Genomic DNA, 15,651 nt, shown 5'->3' on the forward strand with positions numbered 1-15,651 from the left:
TATTCTTTTTTAAAATTTAATTTTATTTTCAAGGTGATATACAGAGGGGTTACAGTTACATACATAAGGTAGTGAGTACATTTCTTTTCAAACTTCTTACCTCCATCCTCATTTTTCTTCCATCTCCCCTCTTCCCCAATCCTTCCTCCCAAAATGAGTTTTAATTTACTTATAGACAACTGGACATCTATGAATGACTGTATTTACCTGGTCTGGTTCACATCTCCTCTCAGTCAGTATCATCTGAGTCCTTCAGAAGCTTCCAATTTCTGACTGTCAAACTTCCCTTTTATGTGATTCTAAGTCTCTAACAAAAATTTGTACCAGATCATCACCCAAAGATAACTATAAACTCCAATGGAAGACATAAAGCCCAGGAAGTGATGTGTTTCTTCATTTTCTATCCTTGCTCTCAATGGAAGCTTTTATTTTATTTTTGTAAATTATCTTTAAGTAATTGTACAAAGCAGTTGTGATTTAACATGTCAGCTTTTTAGTACAATGAATATTTATTAGTGTCTCTCCTTCCATTGTTCTCCCCCATCTCTCCCAATTTACCCATCCCCTCAAGTTACCCAGTTCCATTTTCACATGTTTGCATTGAATATTGTGACTGCTTTCTGCTACCCTTCCCCTCTCTAGTAATCTACCCCATATCTCCTTAGTTACATCCCCACAGCACATGTTCTAGCTTTTTCAACAGCGGTTTTACTGATTTCATCAGATCCTGTCTCATTATGGGAAGCTAGGATGTGCTGCAGTCTGGAAGGTAAAAAAATTGAATGGCAGCTTGCTGCAAGATGGAGTTACTCTATCTCAGAGTTAAAGTACCAATCATGCTATGCCAAGTGGTAGGAACATAAAAAAAAAGTTGTACAGTAATGTACATGATATGTTTTATTGTTCATAAAGTTCATGAACTGCACTTTCTGGGATGATTTCTATATTCTGTATTCTCCCACAGAAATATTCAAATGATTGATAACAGAGCAAATTTACCACAAGAAAAGGAGCTATGTCTTATAAAGAATTTAGATTGTATATAAATATTTTTAATGGGTAAATTAAATGTGGAGTGTTGAAACTTTTGGAGACAAGCAATGACAACCTTTTCTTCCAAATTCTGTGCAAAAAATAAAACCCCAATAAATAAAATACTATTCTTAATGGAGGCAAAGAAATGGGTGACATCTGACATAGTTTCTTTGGAAAACAGAAGTATTACATGTGGCCTGGAAGTTTAGGTCTGTGAGGGATATAAAATGACAATGTCTACATTCTATTCTAAGATATAACATTAATATTAGTTCATAAGCTCAGTAGACAGAAAGAGCTTATTTAAATACACTTAAATTAAAAATAACATACATTCAAAGACAGTGGTGTATCAGTATTGAGAATGAATCATGCCCTCGGCAAATTAAATACAATGACTTAAATTTTTTTAAAATTTTATTGTAAAAGTGATGAACAGAGGGGTCACAGTTACATAAGACAGGTAACGAGTACATTTCTTTTTCTTTTTTTATTCCAACAAAGTCCCTTTTATTTATTAAGCCAAAAGAAATTATTAATTAAATCACCAGGAATTTTTCAGCACAATATTTAACATCTTAATGACCACCAAGACCTGGGCTCTAGGGCTTGCTCTGCCTCTCCCAGTCCTTACCGGGGTTTAGCGGGAAAGACATCATTAATAGAGACCAAGTCAGATGGTTGCTGGTCCTCCTTTCCCAGTCATTGGACAAGCTGCTCAACTCTTGTCCAGGAGAAGGAAAAGAGACAGTTTCTCAGAAAAATCTAATAAAAGAATTTGACATTGCATCATAAGATTTCTCTTAGCAATTTAGACTTATCAATAGTATTGATTCAAACTCATTGGCTTCTAATTTTCATGTTGCAATTTAGTTTTTGTGTAGGGAATTTTAATAATCTCACCCCCTGTGCAGAAATCAATCAACCCAGTGCAAAGACAAATCCACCAAACTGGAACAGCTTCATCTTCATCTTGCTTTCAAATGAGGAAACAACTTTTTTTTTTTTTTTTCTGTTCCTCTCCTACCCAAGAGAGGAACACATGTCCCTCCCACAAAGTTCAAAATGTTACTTCTGGCCTTGGAATGTACACACAGGCAGCTTTTGGTGACCTGGTTTGAATCACCTAGACAGGGCAGCTGGAACCACTATGCAGGCAGTCTTCTTTGGAAAGTTCTTAAAGTCAACTCTTGAGACTTGTCCATCATCGTGTACAAAGGCTTGAAGTTCCTAACAAATTCTGCTATTCCATCTCACGAGTTAGGCGTTGGAATTATCAGGAGCAGCAGCAGCAGCAGCAGTGGCACCACGAGGGAGAAACTCAATAACTCGAGGCTTGTCAATGATCCCAGCCGTCCTGTTCCCTTTTTCCACAATGCCGACAATCCATGCTTGGTGACCTGCTCCATATTTTGAAGATTTGATTTCAGAACAAAAGCGGGCTGCCTGTTCTCTAGGCAGACAAATGAGCAATCCTCCAGAGGTTTCAGATGAGGTTCCTTGGAGGAGCCCAAAATGCCCACTGGCCTTGCTGACGGCAGCCATCTTGGCAATGATTGGCAGGTTATGAATGACAAAAGACACCTCATTTCTTTGCTGTTTTGCCAGATTCTGAGAGTGTCCTAAAATGCCAAAGCCTGTGATATCGGTGGCTGCATGGGCATTAAATGTGTGCATTAACCCGGCTGCAGTTCTGTTCAGGGTAGCCATATTGAACATGGCTTCCTGATAGGCCAGCTCTACTTCTTTGGAGACTACCATCTTTATCTTGCTCCATCTATGTGGGTTGTTCAACCATTGGTGGGCATTGACAGCAACCTGGGTGCCTAAGGGTTTGGTTAACACCAGCACATCCCCTACCACAGCACTGTCAGGCATGATGAATTCATTGGGCTGACATACCACAGTGGCAACTCCACCGATGATGATCCAGGAGTTGACCACTGTCTGTCCGCCTGTCACTGCGGTTCTTCCCTCCTCAGCAGCATCCCGAAAGCCTTTGACCATGAGCGGTGTCACCTTTTCTCGTTCTTTCTCACTCATATTCTGGCTGACACTGAGTAACATTAGCATGTTGTCACATTCTGTAATGCCCATGGCGTAGAGGTCGCTCAGCACATTGGCACAAGCTATTCACCCCATCATATAAGGATCTTCCACTAAGGGGTAAAAGAAGTCAGTGGTCTGTATCAGAGACAGGCCCCCGTGCCTCAGAGGGATGACACACGAGTCCATCCCAATGCTCAGGGTAGGAAAGGCTGCCCCGGCTTGCAGGCCGGCTTCTTGGGCCACTTCATGGAGGCTTCCCAGCAAGCCGGGGCCCAGCGGGGGCCACAGGGCCGGCTGCGTCAGTCCCTCCAGGATCTTGAGCAGCGTCTCCTGGGGGACCTTGCAGCCTCAGCCCTTCATGCCGGAGAAGCCCGTCAGCTGCCAGGTTGGGCTGAGGCCCAAGGCTTGGGGCTCAAAGGGCCGGTAGCTCGAGAAGCCCCGGCATAGAGACAAGATCGCCGGGCCGAGGAGCCTTTCACCGCCGCCACCATCGCCGCCATTGCCTCTCTGTACATTTCTTTTTGAACAGTGTCACTTTCTTACTTATTTTCTCCCAGTTTTTCCCCTTCTGACTTCCCTCTTCTCCAAGTTGTATAGTTAATTTCTACTGAAATTAACTGTGTCTACTGAGTGTCATTGCTGAATTGGTTCACCTTTTGTCCTACTGTTTCTGTGTGCTTCCCCATCCCCTCCTCCAAAAAGATAAATGTATATACAAGACAAAGCTTACAGATATAAAAAAACAGAGACAAAAGGGAATAAACCAAAGAAAAAAGAAAGAAAAAAGTTATTGTACTTAACCAAAAAGAAACCATACACTATGATCAAATGGAGTTCATTCCAAGGTTGCAAAGCTGGTTCAATATACACAAGTCAATTAATATAATTCAACACATCAACAGAAGCAAGGACAAGAACCACTTGATTAACTCAACAGATGTAAGAAAAATCCATTTGACAAGATCCAAAAGGCTCTTTTGAAGATAGGAATCCATGGAACATTCTTCACTATAACAAAGGCTATGACAAACCCACTGCAAGCATGATACATTATATCTTCAAAAAAATCAGGAATGAGGCAAGTATATTCACTCTCAACTCTTGTTCAATATAGTATTGGAATTCCTAGTCAGAGCAATAAGGCAAGAGACAAACATAAAGGGGATCCAAATAGGGAAAGAGGAAATAAAACTCTCCCTCTTTGCAGATGACATGACCCTTTATTTAAAGAACTCCCTAGATTCTCTCCCAACTCAAGCAGATCCAAAACTTTGGTAAAGTAGCAGGGTATAAAATTAACCCACCAAAATCAATCGCTTTTCTGTAGGCCACTTTTCAAATCAGTTTGTTCGAGCAGGCAGGAAAAAAATTCTTCTTTACAAACATGGAGTCTTTTTGTCCCTCCTCCCAGCCTAACTTAGTGCGAGAGGGGGGTCTGCTTTGTGTGGTAACACAGGAAGGAGGGGGCTGGTTTCTGTAAGTTGGAGTCTCTGCAAGAGCGCTCAAGTGTGGGTGAGACTGTGGCATATCTGCAGTGGCTTTTCCCAGAGAGTACTTAGTCGCTCAGCTTTTATGGCTTATCCAGTTTGTTTGTTTGTTTGTTTTTTCCAGTGCTATTTTTATAGACTTTTGGATGTTTAACTCCTGTAGCCAGCTAAGCTTCTGTTTGAGCTGCTGTATGACTGGAGTATTTGAGTTCTCTGCAGGGGAGCAGGGCTGTCTGTAGTTGTCCTTCCCTGGGAGGGGCTTCCTCCCCCAGTTGAAAAATAGTATCACATAGTACCACAGTAGCTGCCTCTCAGACTTGTGTTACCTGCTTGCTGCTGTGTGTGATCTGTGTCCATGATCTGTGTCCATCTGTGGACAGCAGGATGTGGATTTCTGCTAGTTATGGAGTTCATACTAAGGTGAATGAAGTCATGCACACTGTGACTGGTACCTTTTCCCTGACTCACTTGGGCCTCCACTATGGTCAGAGCTGCCACCTCTGGCTTGTGTGTAAATGTGTCTTCTTAAGCAGATTGCTTGTAATTTTCCTCTCTGGTAATAATATCTGTACAATTATGGCCCACTTGGTGTGACTCTCTAGGCAAGGACTATTCAGTAAAATTCTAAAGCTGTGGTTTGTCAGAGAGAGAGGTGTGTATGCTCCCTGTTGACCCTCAGCCATCTTCCATCCTTCACTCTCCAATGACTTTTTTTTTTTTTGTAAAGAGGAGAATGGTATTTAAAGAGGTGAGCCAGATGTAGGAGGAGAATTATAGAAAGGGAGGCTGACTAAGATGAATTATTAACACAAATGGTCATGTTCAATTGAGATTGTGTGCAACTCTTTAAAGATAACAATAGAGAAGAGGAAAAATAAGGAAAAGGAGAAAAAAAGACAACTTCATTTTATGTCATAAACTTATTTTTTCCTCAAAATGAAACATCAAGCTACGAATTGTAGTGATAATTATGGATTGTTTTGCTGTATTCAGTAGCACATCTGACACTGTTTTGCTGTACTCAGTAGCACATCTGACACAGTTCCATTGGCCATGGTTATTGCATTGAGTAGTAAGGGACAAAATCAGGGCAATGTGAATCTTCTTGTCTTAGACAATCACTATTGTGCACTTTGGATTTATTCAGACAAACTTATTTTCACAAATCCTTGCATCTATTAGGACAAGTTGTAGGATTTCAAGGCCATTTTAATCTCAAGATCATCTCTTAATCTCAGAATGGAGAATATGACTTTGAGATTCCTCTTTCTTTTATTGGATTTTTAGAAGAATTTACTGTTATTGTATAGGTGATGCACAGAGAGGTTGCAGTTTACATAGGTCAGGTAATGAGCACATTTCTTTTGAACAGTGTTACCTCTTCCCTCATTTTCTTCCAGATTTTCCTCTCCTAACCACCTCCCCCACAAGTTTTATAGTTCATTTTCAACACTAGATACTCATTAGAGTAAGTATCACTACTGAATTAGTTCACCATTTGTCCCACCATTTCTGTGCTTCTACCACTCCCTAAATCAGCTAAATTTATATGCAAGACAACAAATACAGAAAGAAAAAACAGCCACAAAAGGAGAAAAACAAGACAAACAAAACAACCTCCTGTTTCCATTTCTTCAAGTTCATTTCAATAAATATCATTTTATGTATATTGGTATTGGAACTAGGAAATTGAAAGGGAATACCAAAATTGAGAGACACAGGGTAAAAAAAAGACAAATAACTTCAAAAGCAATACTTGCAAAACTGTTTGGTGTAAGTGAACTGAACACCTGGGGGGGGGGGGAAGGGAAAGGGGGAGGAGGGGGGGTATGACAGACAAGGTAACAAACAGTACAAGAAACGTATCCAATGCCTAACGTATGAAACTGTAACCTCTCTGTACATCAGTAAAAATTTGAAGAAAAAGAACTGTCAAGGTCAAAAATGAGAATGCATAATGAAAAGTCTAAAATGAAGCATGGCTTATGATGTATGACCATGTGTTAGATAAAAAGAAATGTCATATGTGTGGAGCAAATATTTAAAGCATCAAGATTTTTAAAGTAATTACTGGTGAACCTCACAAAACAAAACAAAAACATAAATATCATTTTATATGTTTTACTAATTTATTGGATTTTTATTTCACAGTCAAATATCACTTCCACATACTGTTAGACATCCTTTTATGCCAAAACTGGACCACTTATATAAGTCCATCTTAGGTACTTTTTTTCCTAGTAATAGGAATTAATTGATGAATTTATACTTAAATTCAACCCATATTACAGCTTCTTGAAGTGAAATGCAGTTAATCATCATACAGAGGTTATATAGGAAATGCCATTTCTGCCTGAGTTACAGTATGTTTTTGCTTCCAACATTCAGTAAGAGTTTCAGTTAACTTTATGGAATTTAACTCTCAATCACATAAGGACCCAATATCATTCTTTGTGTTATTCTTCCTAACTCTTAAAAATTACCCTAATTTACTATTTTTCTCAGTACACTCCTTAAAATAACCTATGGACTGGATTTTAAAAATTATATTCATCACCTAGAATAATAGCTATCAAGAATATCAACTGGATAGACATAATGGCCCAAACTACACTAGTTTCTGCTTGGCCATTTATTCATGACTTATTTATTATCCTTCTAATCTGACTTCAGAATTGGCTATTGGATATACATCCTGTATATCCAAGAATATATACTGCTTGTTGTTTAGAGAAATCTCACACTTAATTTAAAGTTCACCTGTTTTCACTTTAGAATTTTTAGTAACTGAAACAATGTCACTTGCATTTTTATTTTGCACAGAGCCCTAGAGTCCTAGAGCCCTTGCTAGGCTCCTAATTTGTTTTTATATTTTCATCTCTGTCTCTCATATATATATGTATATATATATATACGTATATACGTATATACATACATACATAATATGCCTGTCTTCTTTCCTGTACATTTTTTTTAATCCCCAAAAGAGGGTGTTAAGATTTTTCAACAACATTCCTTCATGCCTTTAATTCTAGCTGTTCAGGAAGCTGAGATCTGAAGACCAAGGTTCAAAGATCCTAGGCAGCAAAAAATCAGGGTGCCAGTGTGAAAGCACCAGATTTGAGCCACCAGACCTGCTGACTGGGAGCAATGGGCCTTGAGTTCAAGATGCTATGCTAGCACAAAAGAAATAAACAAACACAAATAAATTCTGCATACTCTAATGAATCTTCACAATGTAGTTTCCATTGTGTTAGTATCAAAGAATTTTGTTTTATGATCCCTTGTTCTTCTTATGTAAGATTTCCTTTATTTCTCTCCCTCTTTTAGCTCTTCAATTATCTTCTTTATTCCTGCATTTCATTTGCTTTGCTTATAATGCACGAACTCATTTTATTGTTTTTGTGTCGGTACTGTAGATTAAGGCTTGGAAGTTGTCTCTGAGCTTTTCCACTTAAGGCTAATGCTCTATCCTACAGCTCCACTTTAGGAGTTTCATTGGTTAATTGGATATAAGAGTATTAGAAGCTATATTTCTCAGGTGGTTTTCTAACCATGACCCTCACAAGCCAGCCTCTTGACAACCTAGATAAACCTCATTTTATTACAGTATGTTATCTTTTTTACTATATTTTATTATCTTTAAATAGTTGTACAAATGATGACAATACAACATGTCAGTTTATGAGTAGTGATTAATATTACCCCTTTTATTATTTGTCTTCATCCTTCACAACCCTACCTATCCTCTCACTTTTCCTAAATCCATAGGAACTCCATTCTCACCCACTATTTTGTTTCTAATTGTTTTAAGAGCTTTGTCATACTGAAGATACTTTCTTGTTACTGAAAAATTAATGATCAAATGACTACATATTGGGCTGGGGATATAGCCTAGTGGCAAGAGTGCCTGCCTCGGATACACGAGGCCCTAGGTTCGATTCCCCAGCACCACATATACAGAAAAAACGGCCAGAAGCGGCGCTGTGGCTCAAGAGGCAGAGTGCTAGCCTTGAGCGGGAAGAAGCCAGGGACAGTGCTCAGGCCCTGAGTCCAAGGCCCAGGACTGGCCAAAAAAAAAAAAAAAAAAAAAAAAAAGACTACATATTGAGAATGTATCAATTACTACATGTAATGTATCAATTAATACATGTAATGTAATACATGTAAATGTACTTTTGTTTATAATTTCTTCATGAAAAGACAAGTTTTAGGCATAAAATATTTCAATCAATTCAAAAGCATCTTGGTTCTGTACATCCAATCATATAAATAGTATTTACTGAAATAGACTGCAGGAAATGGAGTTGCTTTTTTTCTTTTCCTTTTGTCTCATTTGTTAAATTATCTGTGTTTGAGAGAGTAAGAGGAGACACAGAAATGGAGGAACAAACGATGGAAAAATGCAGCAGTGATAATAGACACTGTTGAAAATATACTATACAACTTGTGGGTGGGTACAGGAAGGAAAAACTGTGAAAAAGCAAGGAAAAGGGTAACATTGTTCAAAAAGAAATGTACTCCTTATCCGACTTATATAACTGTAGTCTCCCTATACATCATCTTTACAATAAGAATAATAACATTCATTAAAATAAATGAGTTGTGAATAATTAAATATAAACAAATATAAATTAAATAAATTATAATAAATATATAAATAAATTAAAAATAAATAAAAAATCTGTTGGGGTTTTTGTATATTCATAGAAGTTCTGTTATTTATCACATTTCTCTAATCTCTTAATTTTCAAATCATTCATTTATCTTAAAACAATGTTATTAACTTAGTCACAGTTTTTATTAGGTAACTCTTAGAACAAAAACAATTATGTTTTATTTCTTATTTTAATTAGATTATAGCAAAGTAGCCCCACTAGCTATTAAGCAATCCATATACACAGTTTATAATTATTGTGTATTATAAATTAACTTTTTTGTAATTGGCTATATAAACTAATTTCTGGACTTACTAGTGCCAATTATGCACTCATGTTTGTGGCTAAGTTTTTTTTGTGGTTAAGTTTTGATTGCAAAAATTAGAGTACTCATACTTTCTACAATGTCTTTTAACTTCTACATTTTTATTATCATCAGTTTGTTGTACAGAGTAGGTTAGTTTTGTCTTGTCCATGTATGCATGCAATCTAACTTTATCAGACTCCCTTCCTCCACCATTCTCCTTTATCAAGACTTGCTCTGCTCAAGCCACTTTTAGCAGGCTTCATTGTACTATTTTCACAAGTAAAGTATTTGGACAATGTTACTATCTCTATTCACATATGTACATAAAGTCTCTGGATTCTAATCTTTTCCCAACTTTGGAATCTTTTTCTCACTTTCTTTGCCTCAAACAGGTCACTGAAACTGAAATGAAGTCTCACATTCCCTTAGGGGACATTGTGACAGGCTTATTAATTCACTCTTTCCACCTGTACTTATTTTGTCCTTATATTTTCATTATTAGCATTGCTTGGACACTTCTAGTAGCTGAGGCACAGAGTTTGAAAGAATAAAAACACTATGTGGAAATGTGTTAGATAATCAGTTAAAATATTAAAGTCTGAACACTTGAAGTATGTGAAATAAAATTCATGCTACTGGATTTCAATAATTCTACAACAATGACAAATATATGTGTGCTGAAGTAAAACATTTTATTCATTACCTTTAAATATTTGTAAAAAAAGGCTTCAATACATGCCAGCTTGTATGTACAATGTAATTTGATTAGAGTAACCACTTTCATCCTTGCCTCTCCCAACTATACCAACTCTTCATGTCTCTTCATGTTAGCTAGCTACGTTGTTTACTCATGTACATTGTTATGAACTGTATTTACCCTCCATTCCTTTCTCCTTGAAACTGCAAAAAAAATTAAGACCATTGTGTAATTTGTGAGAACTTTAAACTTATAAAACAAGAGATATATTTGATTTTTGTGAATGTTTCCTAGTTATTGTTTATTAAATTGTATCAGATATCCCAATGCCTCATATTTTTTCTTTATTGTCAAAGTGTGATACAGAGGGGTTCCAATGCCTCATATTTTTACATGAGTCAATTTTAGAAGTTAGAGCCACAGAAATTAGTGTTATATTTTTAAAAAAATCTTACAGATTTATTTTTATTCTTTGATAAAGTTGGGTGTTTACTTTGCAATTCTGCAATTAATTCCTCTGGAGTCTATATGCCTGACATTTTTCTAGACTTTGATCAGCCATGATGCAAAGCAAAGGCCTGGTTATCTGCCATTCACTGCAAGAATTTATCTCATCCAAGTCCTTTAGTTTGGGGCATTTATAGTAAGGCATAGAAGCTCCACAGAGGATTCAGTTTTCATAGCACATGAAATTTATTGCCATTAGACAAATATCTGCTCCATCTTCCTCTACTTATCTATGTATTTTCTTCCCTTTGTGTCTCAGACCATACAATAACAATCTCTGATTTTTTCCTTCTCTAAAAAGAATCATGTATGATTTTACCTGTAAATTTCAAGTATCCTTTTATCCTACAGAACAATTTTGTAATAAACTTAATCTTTTTCATGGTCTTTAGTCACATCATCTCTCCACATATAGATAGCTTATTTACTCAGGTAGATTACTTTTCCTTTGAGGAATTTAAACATGTATTTGAGTTATTTTTTTCTGAATTTCTTTTCTTTTCTTTTTTTTCTCTAATCCTAGGGCTTGAACTCAGGGCCTGGGCTCTGTCCCTGAACTTCTTTTGCTCAAAGGAGTGCTCTATCACTTGAGTCATAGCACCCCTTCTCGCCTTTTCTGTTTATGTGATACTTTGGAATCAAACCCAGGGCTTCATGCATGCTAGGCAAGCACTCTACCGCTAAGCCACATTCCCATTCCTTGAATTTGTTACTTATTGAGAATTGTCTATTTGTCTACCAATGTATACAGCTTACTTATCTAACAAATCTATCTCCTCACTTACACATCTGCAAATCACTTGTCTATGGAAAACGTCATTACATCGAACTTTTAAAAATATAATTTCCATTGTATTTATTTTCCCCCAGGAGACAATTTTATTTCATATTTTAAGTATCCACCTCCTCACATGGGTTTTGGTCGAGGTGGTGGAGCAGCACCAGCAGGTCTAAATCGGGGTGGGGGTGTTCGGTCCTTTCGGTCTCCACAAGATCGATTCCTGACTACCTTGCTGTGAATGGCACAACTCACGCAGCGATGGAGCTTGACAGATAGCTTGGGAAGCACAGAAGCACAGAAGGGGCCCGTCCCTGGCGGCCGAGGCCTCTGCTGGGCTCGTGCCTCTGCCCTGGCCACGCAGCGGGCGCAGGTTACACAGCGAACACACTCCTCCGCTGTTACTTTTTTTGTCATCTTGGAAGCGAGGGTTAGAGAAAGCTAGCATTGAACTTTGAGGTTACACAATGTAATCTAGCCCTTTCACCCCATGGATAGAAATGAGATGAGAAATGGAGAAATTAAACCTTTATCCCGGATAATTAATACTAGGTCTAGAATTCGATTTGGCATTTCTAGATCTTGGTTTACTACTACAGACAACCTAAGTGTTTCTCTTAAGTGAAGATAACAATGAAGACAGAAAGCTGAAATTAACAATTTTCACCCATATTCATTAACTGAAGCCCAACCAATCCTTAAAGTGGTTGCTAAGTCTGACTTTTTAACCTGAATTATCTCCTGGGACCTATGTAGAGATTTATATTTCCCTATACAGTTCTCTGAAGTGATTGCACTATTCCAAATATCTCTGTATAAGTTAAGAGTTTCGAAATGCAGACAAGACCACTGATAATTCTTCATAAAAGAAACAAATAAATTTATTGGAATGTCATAAAGATCGCAAGAGTAGTAGATAATCAGGTTAATATAGTAACCAATTATTGCTGAAGTATTGACTTTCCTAGGGTATAATGACTGACCTACCATGTTTTTTTTTTTTTTTTTTTTTTTTTACTATAGGATACCTTATTATATGCCACCAGATTCAATCTACTAAAATCATCACGAATAAGCTTTAATTGACTTATACTTTGCACTACTTTCTCAAATTTCAAATTCCTGGGTCAATCATTGTCTTGTGGGATAAAATATTATGCTTTTGATCTAAGTTGTGCTACTCAAGATTATAGCCAATGAGGTACTTGGCTGGTGAGCACTTTAACTAAGGCTTGACTGAATTGAAATTCACAGTGGCTTTTAATGGTAGAACAGAAAACAATGTATGTAAGTGATTTTGGTAATTTTTGTGTGTATTTCATACTGAAATAAGGATATTTTGAGAATATTAATTTTCAACAAAATTGTTATCAATATCATTAAAAAACTGTATTCCTTTTATATCATCTCCCTATTTATGGCTTGTAATGTTAGGTGTGGTGGTTCAAACCTATAATCCTAGCTATATTTGGGAAGTAGGGATCAGAAAACAAAAGTTCAAAGCCAATTTTGACAAAAAATAAAATAATGATATTGCATCTAAATGTCTGGGCATGGAGGCATATAACTCACTCTCAGTGACATGAGAAAGCATAAATAGGAGATTACAGTGCAGAAAAACCCCTACCTTGACATAAACTTCTGCAAAAGGGCCTGAGGACATAGCTCTAGTTATAGAATTCCTGTCAAATAAGTATGAGACCCCAAAGTTAATCCCCAGTATTGCAAAAAAAAATTAAATACATAAATTGAAATAAAAAAATAAATTATGGCTTCTAGAAAACAAGAACTTGCTCATGTGGCTCACACTTGTAGCAAAATTTATATTTCTATTGGTGCTATTCATGTTCACATAAGATGTTATCAGCTCCCTTTGATTATTTTATCCAGAAAGAGGATTCACATTCATCTACAATACTTACTACAGGTTATTCCATATTGTGATTGTTTCCTTATTATTCTTTGGAGCAGGACTAAACTACCATGGATTTCCTCCTTTCTATAAATGCTTCAGTGTGTGTTCAAATGTTGGAATCACAAATTCTCATTAAACATTTTCTGAATTTGATATATTTACATTTATGTTTTTGTACTTAAATATTTTGGAATTTGTAATTGTGATAAGAAGAATAATTAGGGCTAAAATAAACATGTCTTCAGAAGATAACATGTGTCCAATTATTATTATATAATAATATAATATAATATACAAAGAAAATTATATAAAATTGAAAAACTATGAGATATTTTGACTGGCAGCTTAAAATTACTTATATCTACATGTTTACACTGTAAACACACACTTCTGTTATATATACACATACACCTTCACTTAGCAATGAGAGCTCACATGTATTATTAGTATAATATTAACTCTCTGAATATATTGCAGAGAGTTGAATATGTATTGCAGAAAGAATATCTGTTTTTCCTCTGGATAGTTTCACTTATTGCATAAAAACCTAGGTCCAATATAAAAGAAGACTTTTAGACAGTGCCTCACCATGTACAGCAGGCTGGCCTCAAACTCCTGATCCTCTTGCATCAGTTTCCTGAGTGCTGAGATTTTTAGATGTATGCCGCCTAGCCTAATTAACATTCTTGTGCAACCTTTCTTTCTTTCTTTTTTTTTTTTTAAGGTTGGTCATAGGGCTTGAACACAGTCCTGGGCTCTGTCCCTGAACTCTTTTGCTCAAGGCTAGTGCACTATTTCTTTGAGCCACAGCTCCACCTCTGTTTCTTAGGTGGTTAATTGGAGATAATAATCTGATGGCCTTATCTGCCCCCCACTGGCTTTAAACCATGATCCTCATATTTCAGCCTCCTGAGTAGCTAGAATTAGAGGCATGAGCCACTAGTACCTGGCAGCATAGCCATTTTTTACATTGGATAATAGAAATGTTCACTAAAGTTACTGTTTTACCTCATTTGCTCTGCTCTAACAAAATGCCACAGATTGAGTAATTTATAAATAATAGAATGTGTTTTTTTATAGTTCTGAAAGATGAGAAGTTCAAGATCAAGGGGCCAGAATGTTTGCTGTCTGAGGAAGTGCTGTCTTGCTCGTAGGATAACATTGTATGTATTTTTTTTGGAGGACACAAGTGCTGTTTTCTGAAATAGCAGAAGGACCAGAACTGTTGGACCTGGGTCCTTTCATGAAGTATTAATCCACTCATTAGGGAAATGCCATCTGATATAATTGCCTCATAAAATCTCCACTACACATTAAGTATTAAGTTTTTTCTTCTTCTTTATTGTCAAAGTGAAGTACAGAGGGGTTACAGTCCCACATGTAAAGCAAGTACATTATTTATCCAACTCCTCCCTCCTTTTCCCCCATCTCCCATCTCCCTCCTCCCCATTCCCCACCCCCCCCACCCATGATTTGTACAGTTAGTTTACCACAGTTGGTTTTGTAAGTATTGCTTTTTCAGTGGTTTGTCTTTTTATCCTTTGTCTCTCATTTTTGGTATTCCATTTCCCTAAGTTTTAACATGAAATTTTAGAGGAACACATATGCTCCAACCACAGGTCTTATCTAAATCTTTAAATTGACAACACTGAGATGGAATCTATTTTGGTCAGACTTTTAGTTAGACCCTTTTATTATACAGTGTTGCCATTAATGGAATTTAAATATCTACTGTTCGTATTGTTTTTACATTTTTATGCCTGAAACAAGTTACCTTTAGAAAAAATATAGTTATGTCAAACTATTCATGACTATAATGGAGACATTTTGCTAAATAACAATTTTTAGTGAATTAAATATAAAACCAGAATGCTGTCTATATTTTTTGTAAAGTCGTCTTAAGTTAGGAATAAAAGATGGAAGGAATAGTATTTAAAAAATGTAATCCTCCTATGGTTGAATATATTTTGAGACCTATTACAATTCTGAACACATCTGGGTAATATATCTTGGTATAATTTACTTTTGAAAACCACTTACACCTGGATGTATTTTCAACATACTGGGTTTTATGGATTTTTTTTTCATAGGAAATACTTATGCCTATTCAAATTTAATCCTCCTCAAAATTAAGAAGTCCCCATGGTTCACAACTGAATATGGCATCGTAGCAATGGTTTATGCTCTGATTAAAGTAAATTATTTTTATATGACAGTC

General features: G+C 36.5%; 1 pseudogene; it reads right to left on the minus strand.

Annotated features, from left to right (window-relative positions):
- Positions 1 to 1,526: 1,526 nt before the first annotated feature.
- Positions 1,527 to 3,584, minus strand: LOC125350767 (annotated as a pseudogene).
- Positions 3,585 to 15,651: the final 12,067 nt, after the last annotated feature.

Source organism: Perognathus longimembris, chromosome 4 (assembly GCF_023159225.1).
Source record: "Perognathus longimembris pacificus isolate PPM17 chromosome 4, ASM2315922v1, whole genome shotgun sequence".
NCBI classification, from domain to species: Eukaryota; Metazoa; Chordata; class Mammalia; order Rodentia; family Heteromyidae; genus Perognathus; species Perognathus longimembris.